At 37.5% G+C, this 13,246-nt stretch overlaps 1 protein-coding gene across 1 annotated transcript in view; it reads left to right on the top strand.

The window, feature by feature from the left end:
- Nucleotides 1-13,246, top strand: part of LOC142349538 (tuberin-like) — a 494,816-nt gene that overhangs the window by 319,827 nt on the left and 161,743 nt on the right. The gene's annotated exons all lie outside the window — the stretch shown is intronic.

Below are 13,246 nucleotides of genomic sequence, written 5' to 3'. Positions count from 1 at the left end.
TCTTATTCAAATCAATTGAGCGCCCATGTAGGAGTGCAAAAATCCAAATAGGTTCTGAAGCAGAGGGAATTATCGATCTAGGTAGTCTGAGAAAGAAGTAATTGACACGTTGTCAGACTACCTAGAACAATAATTCCTTCTAGAGGAAGGAATTATGGTTCTAGGTAGTCTGAGAAAGAAGTATTTAACACGTTGTCAGATTTTGCGCTCAAAAGACTATCTATAAACAATTTAACAAAAAATGTTTTTTAATAGAGTGAAGGTCTTATTCAAATCAATTCAGCGCCTATGTAGGAGTGCAAAAACCCAAATAGGTTCCAAAGCAGAAGGAATTATCGTTCTAGGTAGTCTGAGAAAGAAGTATTTAACACGTCGTCTGATTTTGCGCTCAAAAGACTATCTATAAACAGTTTAACAAAAAATGTTTTTTAATAGTGAAGGTCTTTTTCAAATCAATTGAGTGCCTATGCAGGAGATCGAAAATCCAAAATGGTTCTAAAGCAGAAGGAATTATCGTTCTAGGTAGTCTGAGAAAGAAGTATTTAACACGTTGTCTGATTTTGCACTCAAAAGACTATCTATAAACAGTTTAACAAAAAATGTTTTTTAATATATTGAAGGTCTTATTCAAATCAATTGAGCGCCCATGTAGGAGTGGGAAAACCCAAATAGATTCTAGAGCTGAAAAAATTATCGTTCTAGGTAGTCTGAGAAAGAAATACTTAACACGTTGTCAGACTACCTAGAACAATAATTCTTTCTAGAGGAAGGAATAATTGTTCTAGGTAGTCTGAGAAAGAAGTATTTACCACGTTGTCTGATTTTGCGCTCAAAAGACTATCTATAAACAGTTTAACAAAAAATGTTTTTTAATATATTGAAGGTCTTATTCAAATCAATTGAGCGCCCATGTAGGAGTGCAAAAATCCAAATAGGTTCTGAAGCAGAAGGAATTGTCGATCTAGGTAGTCTGAGAAAGAAGTAATTAACACGTTGTCAGACTACCTAGAACAATAATTCCTTCTAGAGGAAGGAATTATTGTTCTAGGTAGTCTGAGAAAGAAGTATTTAACACGTTGTCAGATTTTGCGCTCAAAAGACTATCTATAAACAATTTAACAAAAAATGTTTTTTAATAGAGTGAAGGTCTTATTCAAATCAATTCGGCGCCTATGTAGGAGTGCGAAAACCAAATAGGTTCTAAAGCAGAAGGAATTATTGTTCTAGGTAGTCTGAGAAAGAAGTATTTAACACGTTGTCTAATTTTGCGCTCAAAAGACTATCTATAAACAGTTTAACAAAAAATGTTTTTTAATATAGTGAAGGTCTTATTCAAATCAATTGAGTGCCTATGCAGGAGTGCAAAAATCCAAATTGGTTCTAAAGCAGAAGGAATTATCGTTCTAGGTAGTCTGAGAAAGAAGTATTTAACACGTTGTCTGATTTTGCGCTCAAAAGACTATATACAAACATTTTAACAAAAAGTGTTTTTTAATATAGTGAAGGTCTTATACAAATCAATTGAGCGCCTATGTAGGAGTGGGAAAACCCAAATGGGTTCTAAAGCGGAGAAAGAAGTACTTAACACGTTGTCAGACTACCTAGAACAATAATTCCTTCTAGAGGAAGGAATTATTGTTCTAGGTAGTCTGAGAAAGAAGTATTTACCACGTTGTCTGATTTTGCGCTCAAAAAACTATCTATAAACAGTTTAACAAAAAATGTTTTTTAATATATTGAAGGTCTTATTCAAATCAATTGAGCGCCCATGTAGGAGTGCAAAAATCCAAATAGGCTCTAAAGCAGAAGGAATTATCGTTCTAGGTAGTCTGAGAAAGAAGTAATTAACACGTTGTCAGACTACCTAGTACAATAATTCCTTCTAGATGAAGGAATTATTGTTCTAGGTAGTCTGAGAAAGAAGTATTTAACACGTTGTCAGATTTTGCGCTCAAAAGACTATCTATAAACAATTAAACAAAAACTGTTTTTTAATATAGTGAAGGTCTTATTCAAATCAATTGAAAGCCTATGTAGGAGTGCAAAAACCCAAATGGGTTCTAATGCAGAAGGAATTATTGTTCTAGGTAGTCTGAGAAAGAAGTATTTACCACGTTGTCTGATTTTGCGCTCAAAAGACTATCTAAAAACAGTTTAACAAAAAATGTTTTTTAATATATTGAAGGTCTTATTCAAATCAATTGAGCGCCCATGTAGGAGTGCAAAAATCCAAATAGGTTCTAAAGCAGAAGGAATTATCGTTCTAGGTAGTCTGAGAAAGAAATACTTAACACGTTGTCAGACTACCTAGAACAATAATTCCTTCTAGAGGAAGGAATTATTGTTCAAGGTAGTCTGAGAAAGAAGTATTTAACACGTTGTCAGATTTTGCGCTCAAAAGACTATCTATAAACAGTTTAACAAAAAATGTTTTTTAATATAGAGAAGGTCTTATTCAAATCAATTGAGCGCCTATGTAGGAGTGCAAAAACCCAAATAGGTTCTAAAGCAGAAGGAATTATCGTTCTAGGTAGTCTGAGAAAGAAGTATTTAACACGTTGTCTGATTTTGCGCTCAAAAGACTATCTATAAACAGTTTAACAAAAAATGTTTTTTAATATAGTGAAGGTCTTATTCAAATCAATTGAGCGCCTATGTAGGAGTGTAAAAATCCAAATAGGTTCTAAAGCAGAAGGAATTATCGTTCTAGGTAGTCTGAGAAAGAAGTACTTAACACGTTGTCAGACTACCTAGAACAATAATTCCTTCTAGAGGAAGGAATTATTGTTCTAGGTAGTCTGAGAAAGAAGTATTTAACACGTTGTCAGGTTATGCGCTCAAAAGACTATCTATAAACAGTTTAACAAAAAATGTTTTTTAATATAGAGAAGGTCTTATTCAAATCAATTGAGCGCCTATGTAGGAGTGCAAAAACCCAAATAGGTTCTAAAGCAGAAGGAATTATCGTTCTAGGTAGTCTGAGAAAGAAGTATTTAACACGTTGTCTGATTTTGCGCTCAAAAGACTATCTATAAACAGTTTAACAAAAAATGTTTTTTAATATAGTGAAGGTCTTATTCAAATCAATTGAGCGCCTATGTAGGAGTGTAAAAATCCAAATAGGTTCTAAAGCAGAAGGAATTATCGTTCTAGGTAGTCTGAGAAAGAAGTACTTAACACGTTGTCAGACTACCTAGAACAATAATTCCTTCTAGAGGAAGGAATTATTGTTCTAGGTAGTCTGAGAAAGAAGTATTTAACACGTTGTCAGGTTGTGCGCTCAAAAGACTATCTATAAACAGTTTAACAAAAAATGTTTTTTAATATAGAGAAGGTCTTATTCAAATCAATTGAGCGCCTATGTAGGAGTGCGAAAACCCAAATAGGTTCTAAAGCAGAAGGAATTATCGTTCTAGGTAGTCTGAGAAAGAAGTATTTACCACGTTGTCTGATTTTGCACTCAAAAACTATCTATAAACAGTTTAACAAAAAATGTTTTTTAATATATTGAAGGTCTTATTCAAATCAATTGAGCGCCCATGTAGGAGTGCAAAAATCCAAATAGGTTCTAAAGCAGAAGGAATTATCGTTCTAGGTAGTCTGAGAAAGAAGTACTTAACACGTTGTCAGACTACCTAGAACAATAATTCCTTCTAGAGGAAGGAATTTTTGTTCTAGGTAGTCTGAGAAAGAAGTGTTTAACACGTTGTCAGATTTTGCGCTCAAAAGACTATCTATAAACAGTTTAACAAAAAAGGTTTTTTAATATAGAGAAGGTCTTATTCAAATCAATTGAGCACCTATGTAGGAGTGCAAAAACCCAAATAGGTTCTAAAGCAGAAGGAATTATCGTTCTAGGTAGACTGAGAAAGAAGTATTTACCACGTTGTCTGATTTTGCGCTCAAAAGACTATCTATAAACAGTTTAACAAAAAATGTTTTTTATATATTGAAGGTCTTATTCAAATCAATTGAGCGCCCATGTAGGAGTGCAAAAATCCAAATAGGTTCTAAAGCAGAAGGAATTATCGTTCTAGATACTCTGAGAAAGAAGTACTTAACACGTTGTCAGACTACCTAGAACAATAATTCCTTCTAGAGGAAGGAATTATTGTTCTAGGTAGTCTGAGAAAGAAGTATTTAACACGTTGTCAGATTTTGCGCTCAAAAGACTATCTATAAACAGTTTAACAAAAAATGTTTTTTAATATAGAGAAGGTCTTATTCAAATCAATTGAGCGCCTATGTAGGAGTGTAAAAATCCAAATAGGTTCTAAAGCAGAAGGAATTATCGTTCTAGGTAGTCTGAGAAAGAAGTACTTAACACGTTGTCAGACTACCTAGAACAATAATTCCTTCTAGAGGAAAGAATTTTTGTTCTAGGTAGTCTGAGAAAGAAGTATATAACACGTTGTCAGATTTTGCGCTCAAAAGACTATCTATAAACAGTTTAACAAAAAATGTTTTTTAATATATTGAAGGTCTTATTCAAATCAATTGAGCGCCCAAGTAGGAGTGCAAAAATCCAAATAGGTTCTAAAGCAGAAGGAATTATCGTTCTAGGTAGTCTGAGAAAGAAGTATTTAACACGTTGTCTGATTTTGCGCTCAAAAGACTATCTATAAACAGTTTTACAAAAAATGTTTATTAATATAGTGAAGGTCTTATTCAAATCAATTGAGCGCCTATGTAGGAGTGTAAAAATCCAAATAGGTTCTAAAGCAGAAGGAATTATCGTTCTAGGTAGTCTGAGAAAGAAGTACTTAACACGTTGTCAGACTACCTAGAACAATAATTCCTTCTAGAGGAAGGAATTATTGTTCTAGGTAGTCTGAGAAAGAAGTGTTTAACACGTTGTCAGATTTTGCGCTCAAAAGACTATCTATAAACAGTTTAACAAAAAATGTTTTTTAATATAGAGAAGGTCTTATTCAAATCTATAGATCCTATGCAGGAGTGCAAAAACCCAAATAGGTTCTAAAGCAAAAAGAATTATCGTTCTAGGTAGTCTGAGAAAGAAGTATTTACCACGTTGTCTGATTTTGCGCTCAAAAGACTATCTATAAACAGTTTAACAAAAAATGTTTTTTAATATATTGAAGGTCTTATTCAAATCAATTGAGCCCCCATGTAGGAGTGCGAAAATCCAAATAGGTTCTAAAGCAGAAGGAATTATCGTTCTAGGTAGTCTGAGAAAGAAGTACTTAACACGTTGTCAGACTACCTAGAGCAATAATTCCTTCTAGAGGAAGGAATTATTGTTCTAGGTAGTCTGAGAAAGAAGTATTTAACACGTTGTCAGATTTTGCGCTCAAAAGACTATCTATAAACAGTTTAACAAAAAATGTTTTTTAATATATAGAAGGTCTTATTCAAATCAATTGAGCGTCTATGTAGGAGTGCAAAAACCCAAATAGGTTCTAAAGCAGAAAAGATTATCGTTCTAGGTAGTCTGAGAAAGAAGTATTTACCACGTTGTCTGATTTTGCGCTCAAAAGACTATCTATAAACAGTTTAACAAAAAATGTTTTTTAATATATTGAAGGTCTTATTCAAATCAATTGAGCGCCCATGTAGGAGTGCAAAAATCCAAATAGGTTCTAAAGCAGAAGGAATTATCGTTCTAGGTAGTCTGAGAAAGAAGTATTTAACACGATGTCTGATTTTGCGCTCAAAAGACTATCTATAAACAGTTTAACAAAGAATGTTTATTAATATTGTGAAGGTCTTATTCAAATCAATTGAGCGCCTATGTAGGAGTGTAAAAATCCAAATAGGTTCTAAAGCAGAAGGAATTATCGTTCTAGGTAGTCTGAGAAAGAAGTACTTAACACGTTGTCAGACTACCTAGAACAATAATTCCTTCTAGAGGAAGGAATTATTGTTCTAGGTAGTCTGAGAAAGAAGTGTTTAACACGTTGTCAGATTTTGCGCTCAAAAGACTATCTATAAACAGTTTAACAAAAAATGTTTTTTAATATAGAGAAGGTCTTATTCAAATCAATTGAGCGCCTATGTAGGAGTGCAAAAACCCAAATAGGTTCTAAAGCAGAAAAAATTATCGTTCTAGGTAGTCTGAGAAAGAAGTATTTACCACGTTGTCTGATTTTGCGCTCAAAAGACTATCTATAAACAGTTTAACAAAAAATGTTTTTTAATATATTGAAGGTCTTATTCAAATCAATTGAGCGCCTATGTAGGAGTGTAAAAATCCAAATAGGTTCTAAAGCAGAAGGAATTATCGTTCTAGGTAGTCTGAGAAAGAAGTACTTAACACGTTGTCAGACTACCTAGAACAATAATTCCTTCTAGAGGAAGGAAATATTGTTCTAGGTAGTCTGAGAAAGAAGTATTTAACACGTTGTCAGATTTTGCGCTCAAAAGACTATCTATAAACAGTTTAACAAAAAATGTTTTTTAATATAGAGAAGGTCTTATTCAAGTCAATTGAGCGCCTATGTAGGAGTGCAAAAACCCAAATAGGTTCTAAAGCAGAAGGAATTATCGTTCTAGGTAGTCTGAGAAAGAAGTATTTACCACGTTGTCTGATTTTGCGCTCAAAAGACTATCTATAAACAGTTTAACAAAAAATGTTTTTTAATATATTGAAGGTCTTATTCAAATCAATTGAGCGCCCATGTAGGAGTGCAAAAATCCAAATAGGTTCTAAAGCAGAAGGAATTATTGTTCTAGGTAGTCTGAGAAAGAAGTACTTAACACGTTCTCAGACTACCTAGAACAATAATTCCTTCTAGAGGAAGGAATTATTGTTCTAGGTAGTCTGAGAAAGAAGTATTTAACACGTTGTCAGATTTTGCGCTCAAAAGACTATCTATAAACAGTTTAACAAAAAATGTTTTTAAATATAGAGAAGGTCTTATTCAAATCAATTGAGCGCCTATGTAGGAGTGCAAAAACCCAAATAGGTTCTAAAGCAGAAGGAATTATCGTTCTAGGTAGTCTGAGAAAGGAGTACTTAACACGTTGTCAGACTACCTAGAACAATAATCCCTTCTAGAGGAAGGAATTATTGTTATAGGTAGTCTGAGAAAGAAGTATTTAACACGTTGTCAGATTTTGCGCTCAAAAGACTATCTATAAACAGTTTAACAAAAAATGTTTTTAAATATAGAGAAGGTCTTATTCAAATCAATTGAGCGCCTATGTAGGAGTGCAAAAACCCAAATAGGTTCTAAAGCAGAAGGAATTATCGTTCTAGGTAGTCTGAGAAAGGAGTATTTACCACGTTGTCTGATTTTGCGCTCAAAAGACTATCTATAAACAGTTTAACAAAAAATGTTTTTTAATATATTGAAGGTCTTATTCAAATCAATTGAGCGGCCATGTAGGAGTGCAAAAATCCAAATAGGTTCTAAAGCGGAGAGAATTATCCTTCTAGGTAGCCTGAGAAAGAAGTAATTAACACGTTGTCACACTACCTAGAACAATAATTCCTTCTAGAGGAAGGAATTATTGTTCTAGGTAGTATTTAACATGTGGTGGCTGAGCCTACTAACTCAATTACCAAATTGAATAAAGCCTACTCTAATTCGACATTGTTGTTATTTAAAAGCAATAGAGAGACTTGCTAACATTAAAGTTGAAAAATTTATTGTTGTTGTTCAGTTACATATAGTTTTTCTGACTGTTTTTGCAATCTTTGAGATAGGAAGCTGGAACTTTGCAAGACTATAGCCAAGTTATTGGGCTACAATTTGTCGGAATTAGAGTTCCGAAATTCGGTTTATAAATTGAGTTATTAACAAAAACTCAACAAAATTTGATTGTTTCAATTTGAATTATTTTGTTGTTCTGAGAGAAACAAGTTTGTTATACAGCAAAGCTGAGCAGTTATTTACTCAGGCTAATTGAACCACAAGTAATGCAACGGCAATCTACATTATAGCGAATAATACAGTCCACAAATGTTAACTGCAAAAACACAATATCTGGACAGATTTGAAACCGCTGAAACGAACGGGGCGGTGTAAAGTTTTCTTTGACTTTCACAGGAGAGCTGCCGATACATTTGGTGCGCCGACCCGGGGAGTGGAAGGCAAACTGCTGTCCAATCTGATGAAGAGAATGCCGAAGTCACCTCCCAAAGAGAATCAAGCAAATCAACACCAACAGGCCAGCGAGGCGAACAGAAGAGTGCAATTCAATAAAGAAATTGAAGTGCGAACCCTGCTCAAACGAAACCAACAAAGCAAAAGCGAACAGCAACCAGGCAAGTCAAGCACAACCAGCAGAGATGAACTTCAATCAACAGCTCACAGGTACGATAAGAAGCTTCAAGATTTAGTGGAAGATGTTAACACTAAAACAGTGATTGGCTACAAAATAATTGAAGATTCAGATCGACCCAACAAACTAAAGAACCTCTGTCAACAGACTGTCCACCTCCTAGAGGAAGAAATACCCAAGCAACTGCAGCGTCGAAACAAGCTTGTGCCCTACCAAGCAAATTTCGTTGGAGAACATCTGAAAGAAGCAAGGAAGTGCAAAGCAAGTTTGGACTATCATTGGCTTGCATATATAAGCAAAGGCACTCAACCAGAAATGAATGCAGAGCAAAGCAACGCAACCCAAGCAGTGAACGACAGCAACAGCAACAACAACTACCCAACTAACAACCCAGTTGCTCAAACATTGCAAAATGGAGCAACAGCAAGTGGCCAAGAGACGGAAAATGTTTCGGAAACATCATCAGCAAAGCAAAGGCGAGAGGAAAGGATGAAGAAATTCGATATCGAATTCGAAACCAAGATGCGACTGGAACAAGCACGGTTTGAGCGAAGGAGGCTAGAGCTGGAAATGCGAATGAAGGAACAGGAAACCAAGCATCAACTTTTGGAGGAAGAGCGCGAGCTAGAGCGCAAAGTGAAGAGAACAGCATTAGAGAACGATGGTGCTCGTTCCCAATCACACAGTGCTCGATACAAATCAAACTTAAACTCGACTCCCAAGAGGAGAGATTTCTCTGACTGGGCCAGCAGAATTGACAGCTTTCTAACACCAGATCGATCAACAGCTCGCTTCGAAGCAACCCTTGAAAAGAACATGTCTAGTCACTTCTCACGATATCGCAGTTCACGAGACCGATTCTCAAGTGTTGAAGACCGGGAGGTTTCCCCAAGAGCTGGTCTGCTACGATACAATAGTGGGTACGCGGGTATTAGTAGCCTACCAAAGCTCAAGTTGAACAACTTCGATGGGAACCTCCTCGAATGGCCGGAGTGGGCTAGTATGTTCATTGCTACAGTGGATCAACGACCAATACCAGACTCAGAGAAGATGAGCCATCTGAAGACTCTACTGAAAGGCAAGGAAAGGTCATCAATCTCTGGAATGCGCTATTCTGGACAATTCTATGGTGCTGCATGGAGTATTCTGGAGAGGAAATTTGGAAGGCCTCATGTGATCATTGATGCACAACTGGAGAGTCTTCGCAAAGCAAGTCAGGTGAAACCACACGACTCAACAGGTCTGATCAGTTTCTCAGTTTTTGTATTGAACTTTGGGAATGTGCTCAAAGAGTACAAGCAGATTGGTGATCTGCAGTCAAGCTCGACACTGTATATGGCAGTAGATAAACTACCCCAATTTCTCAAAGAGAAGTGGTGGTTCTCTGTTGATCATAAAGATGAAGAATGGCCTGATCTGATTATGTTTGAAAAATGGCTATCAAGGATAGCTTTCGTGCACGAAGGGTTTTCAGCTTTCAAGGGAGAGCGAAGACAAGAAGACCGAAGAAGCACAAATAGAGACAAACGGTTCTCGAAAACTTCAAACTTCAGTGCAAGTTCGAAGGTGAAAGAAACGAAACAAACCCAAAGTGATCACTGTCCGCTAGCTGATGGCACTCATAAAATATGGAACTGTCTACTATTCAGGAACATGATTGTGAATGATCGGTACGCAGCAGTGAGGAAGCAACGCTTATGTTACGGATGTCTAGGCAATGGACATGCAATCAAAGATTGTAAAGTCAATGCGTGCGGCATCAATGGATGCATCAAGAAGCACAACCGATTGCTACAGTCAGAAAACCAATTGGACGAGAGCAATCACGCAGTCAACGTAAGCGCAGCAACAATTAACCAGAGTAACGAAGTTACTAGCTTTCTTCAGATAGTTCCTGTCTCAATACAGAGCGGTGGCAACAGGCTGAGCACATATGCTTTTCTCGATAGTGGATCAACGGTTTCATTCATCGGTCAACGTGTGCAAGAGAAAATACGAGCCCAAGGCACCGATGTGACGCTCAACATAGCTGGCATACACGGAACGAAGGATCTCAAGATCGAAAAGGTTCCTCTCCAAATCAAGGGACTACATTCAAAGGTGCATTCAATCGCAGCGTTTGCACACCCGTTAATCTCCTTGGGAAACACAAACTACAACTACAACAAGCTGAAGCAAGCTTCAATCACTTGAGTGTTCTAACCAACAAAAGCTTTAACTTGATGGAAGTTGGCATCATCCTTGTTCAAGATGCTTATGAGTTACAACTCCCATTGGACTATTAGAAAGGAACACGAAGTGAACATTTCGCCGTTTTAACAGAGCTAGGATGGGTAGTCAGTGGACCCATGACGGGCAAAAGAAGACAAAAGGTTTGTCATTTCGCCTTCACAGAAGATGTGAAAGTGGCTGAGAATATCAAAACCTGGTGGGACATAGAAACCTATGCTTCCAAAATCAACGTCAACAGTCATTCAAAGAAGGAACTGCAGGCACAGAAGATGCTAGAGAGTACGACAAAGTTTACAGGCGAGCGGTACGAAGTGGGGATGCTGTGGAGTGAACCAGGGCCAAAGGTACCAAACAACTACAACTCAGCCTTGGGTCAGCTTTACTCAGTGGAGCGAAGATTCCAAAAGGTCCCAAACCTGAAGAGTTTGTATCAACAATCAATAGATACAGACCTAGAAAAGGGATTCGTAAACATATTGGACGAGTCCGAAGTGAAAAATCACCTTCGGGAAAGAATGGTATTTGCCACACCATCCAGTGCTAAACCCGAACAAGCCTGGCAAAGTAAGACGTGTTTGAAATGCCGCATCAAAGTACAAAGAATTATGCCTAAATGACAAGCTACTAGCAGGGCCTGATCTGCTGCATGCCTTGATTGGAACAATATTCAGATTCCGTGAAGGACCAATAACCATAACAGCTGACATCGAATCGATGTTTCTACAAGTGCAAGTTCCCGAACAGGATTGAAGTTGCTTGAGGTTCTTATGGCGTCCAAGAACAAATGAACCTGTTCAGATATACGAATATCAGCGTCATGTATTCGGAACTAAAAGCTCTCTAACTTGTGCAAACTATGCTCTCTAGCGAGTGGGACTGGACAACGAAAGGGAGTATCCGATTGCAGCGAAGGCAATACAAAACAACTTCTACATGGACGATTTCATCAAATCGGTAGAAACCCCTGAATAAGCAATTGGAGCCTTCAATCAACTACAACCTCTTCTCTCACGACATGGGTTTGAATTGATGAAGTGGATAAGCAACAATGATGCAGTTACAGAAGCAATCCCAGAAGACTTCAATTTGATCAGCAACACGAAACAATTCGAAGTGGAACCCAATACAGAGGGATCCTCAGTGCTAGGATTACAATGGACCGTTACTGATGACAGTCTTCAAGTATGCAGAGTTACAAACAAGGAAGTTGAAACACCTATAACTCAGAGGAAGATCTTGTCATTGGTGTCTTTATTATTTGACCCAATCGGATTGTTTGCTCCGTACAGTGTTCACATAAGACGACTTCTGAAAGGCATCTGGACAAAGAATGGGCAACATTGGGACAAAGAAGTAGAGCCTGGTGACAAAGCAGAATTCCTGAGATGGAAAGAACAACCTCCAATAGTTGCTGAAACAAGCATCGATCGAAGATACTTCAACGGGGAGACGGATAAAGCCGAAATTCATGTGTTTGCTGACGCATCCGAAGACACGATGTGTGCAGTGGCCTATCTACGTTCACATCCAAAAGAGTTCTCAGCTGACTTAGAATTTGTCATTGGAAAAAGCAGAGTGGCACCGATGAGGCATCTTTCAATACCTCGACTGGAATGGCAAGCGGCAGTAATGGCAGTGAGGTTGAAAGAGCAGATAGTCAAGGAACATGAAATAAAGATAAATAGTTGCAGTTTTTGGTCAGACTCAACTATCGTATTGCAGTGGATACACAGTTCCCATCGTAAGCAACAAGTGTTTGTGGCCAATCGAGTGGCTGGGGTACTAGGTAGAACCGATGTTTCACAGTGGAAAGATGTCAGCGGTATCAACAACCCAGCGGACGTTGGCACCAGAGCAATCAACATTGAAGAACTCAAGAGAAGTGAGTGGCTCATTGGGCCGGCCTGGTTGAAACGACCAGAAAGTGAATGGCCAGAACAAGTGAACCTAATTTTTGCATCAGATGAAGAGAATATACCCTCATCAGTATTCATTATACAGGCTGAAGAAAAGAAAGCTCTTATTCAGTGGGAACGATTCAGTAACTTCGACAGACCAATGAAAACAGTAGCATACGTACAGCGAGCAATGCACAAACACAAACCAGCAACTCTCGTACTCAGCATTGAAGAAAGAGAAAAAGCAAAAGCAATTATCTTCAAACTACTGCAGCAAGAACAGTTTGGTGAAGTGATAAAATCTCTCAAAGCTGAAAAGGAAACTCCAAAGGGCAGCAAAATCATTCAATTCTCCCCTTTCCTAGATGAAGACGGACTTATTCGAGCCAAAGGCAGAATAGGCAAAAGTCAATTGGACTTCAATGCAAAGCATCCAATTTTGCTACATTGGAAACATCATGCGGTTGAATTATTCTTGCGAAACGAGCACAAGGACAATCAACACGAGGGCACTGAGCATGTGAGAAACATTGTTCAGCAGAAGATTTGGATCCTAAGCATACGGAAGGCCTTAAGATCAATCAAGAACAAGTGCGTTACCTGCAGAAAAAGCAGAGCACAAACGATAGCGCCAGTCATGGCAGATCTACCCGAAGAACGGTTAGATGTTTCAACAGCTTTTAAAAATGTTGGAGTTGACTACTTTGGCACCTTCATTTTGAAAATTGGGCGCAGAAAAGAAAAGCGATGGTGTTGTCTCTTTACTTGTCTAACCATGAGAGCGGTGCATATAGAAAGTGTACCCAAGTTGGACACAGATAGTTGTCTCAATGTAATACTGAGATTTATTGCTCGAAGAGGCAAACCGA

This window comes from Convolutriloba macropyga, chromosome 11 (genome assembly GCF_964194025.1).
Source record: "Convolutriloba macropyga chromosome 11, txConMacr16.3, whole genome shotgun sequence".
Taxonomy (NCBI): Eukaryota; Metazoa; Xenacoelomorpha; order Acoela; family Convolutidae; genus Convolutriloba; species Convolutriloba macropyga.
This window is presented reverse-complemented; position numbering and strand designations above follow the sequence as displayed.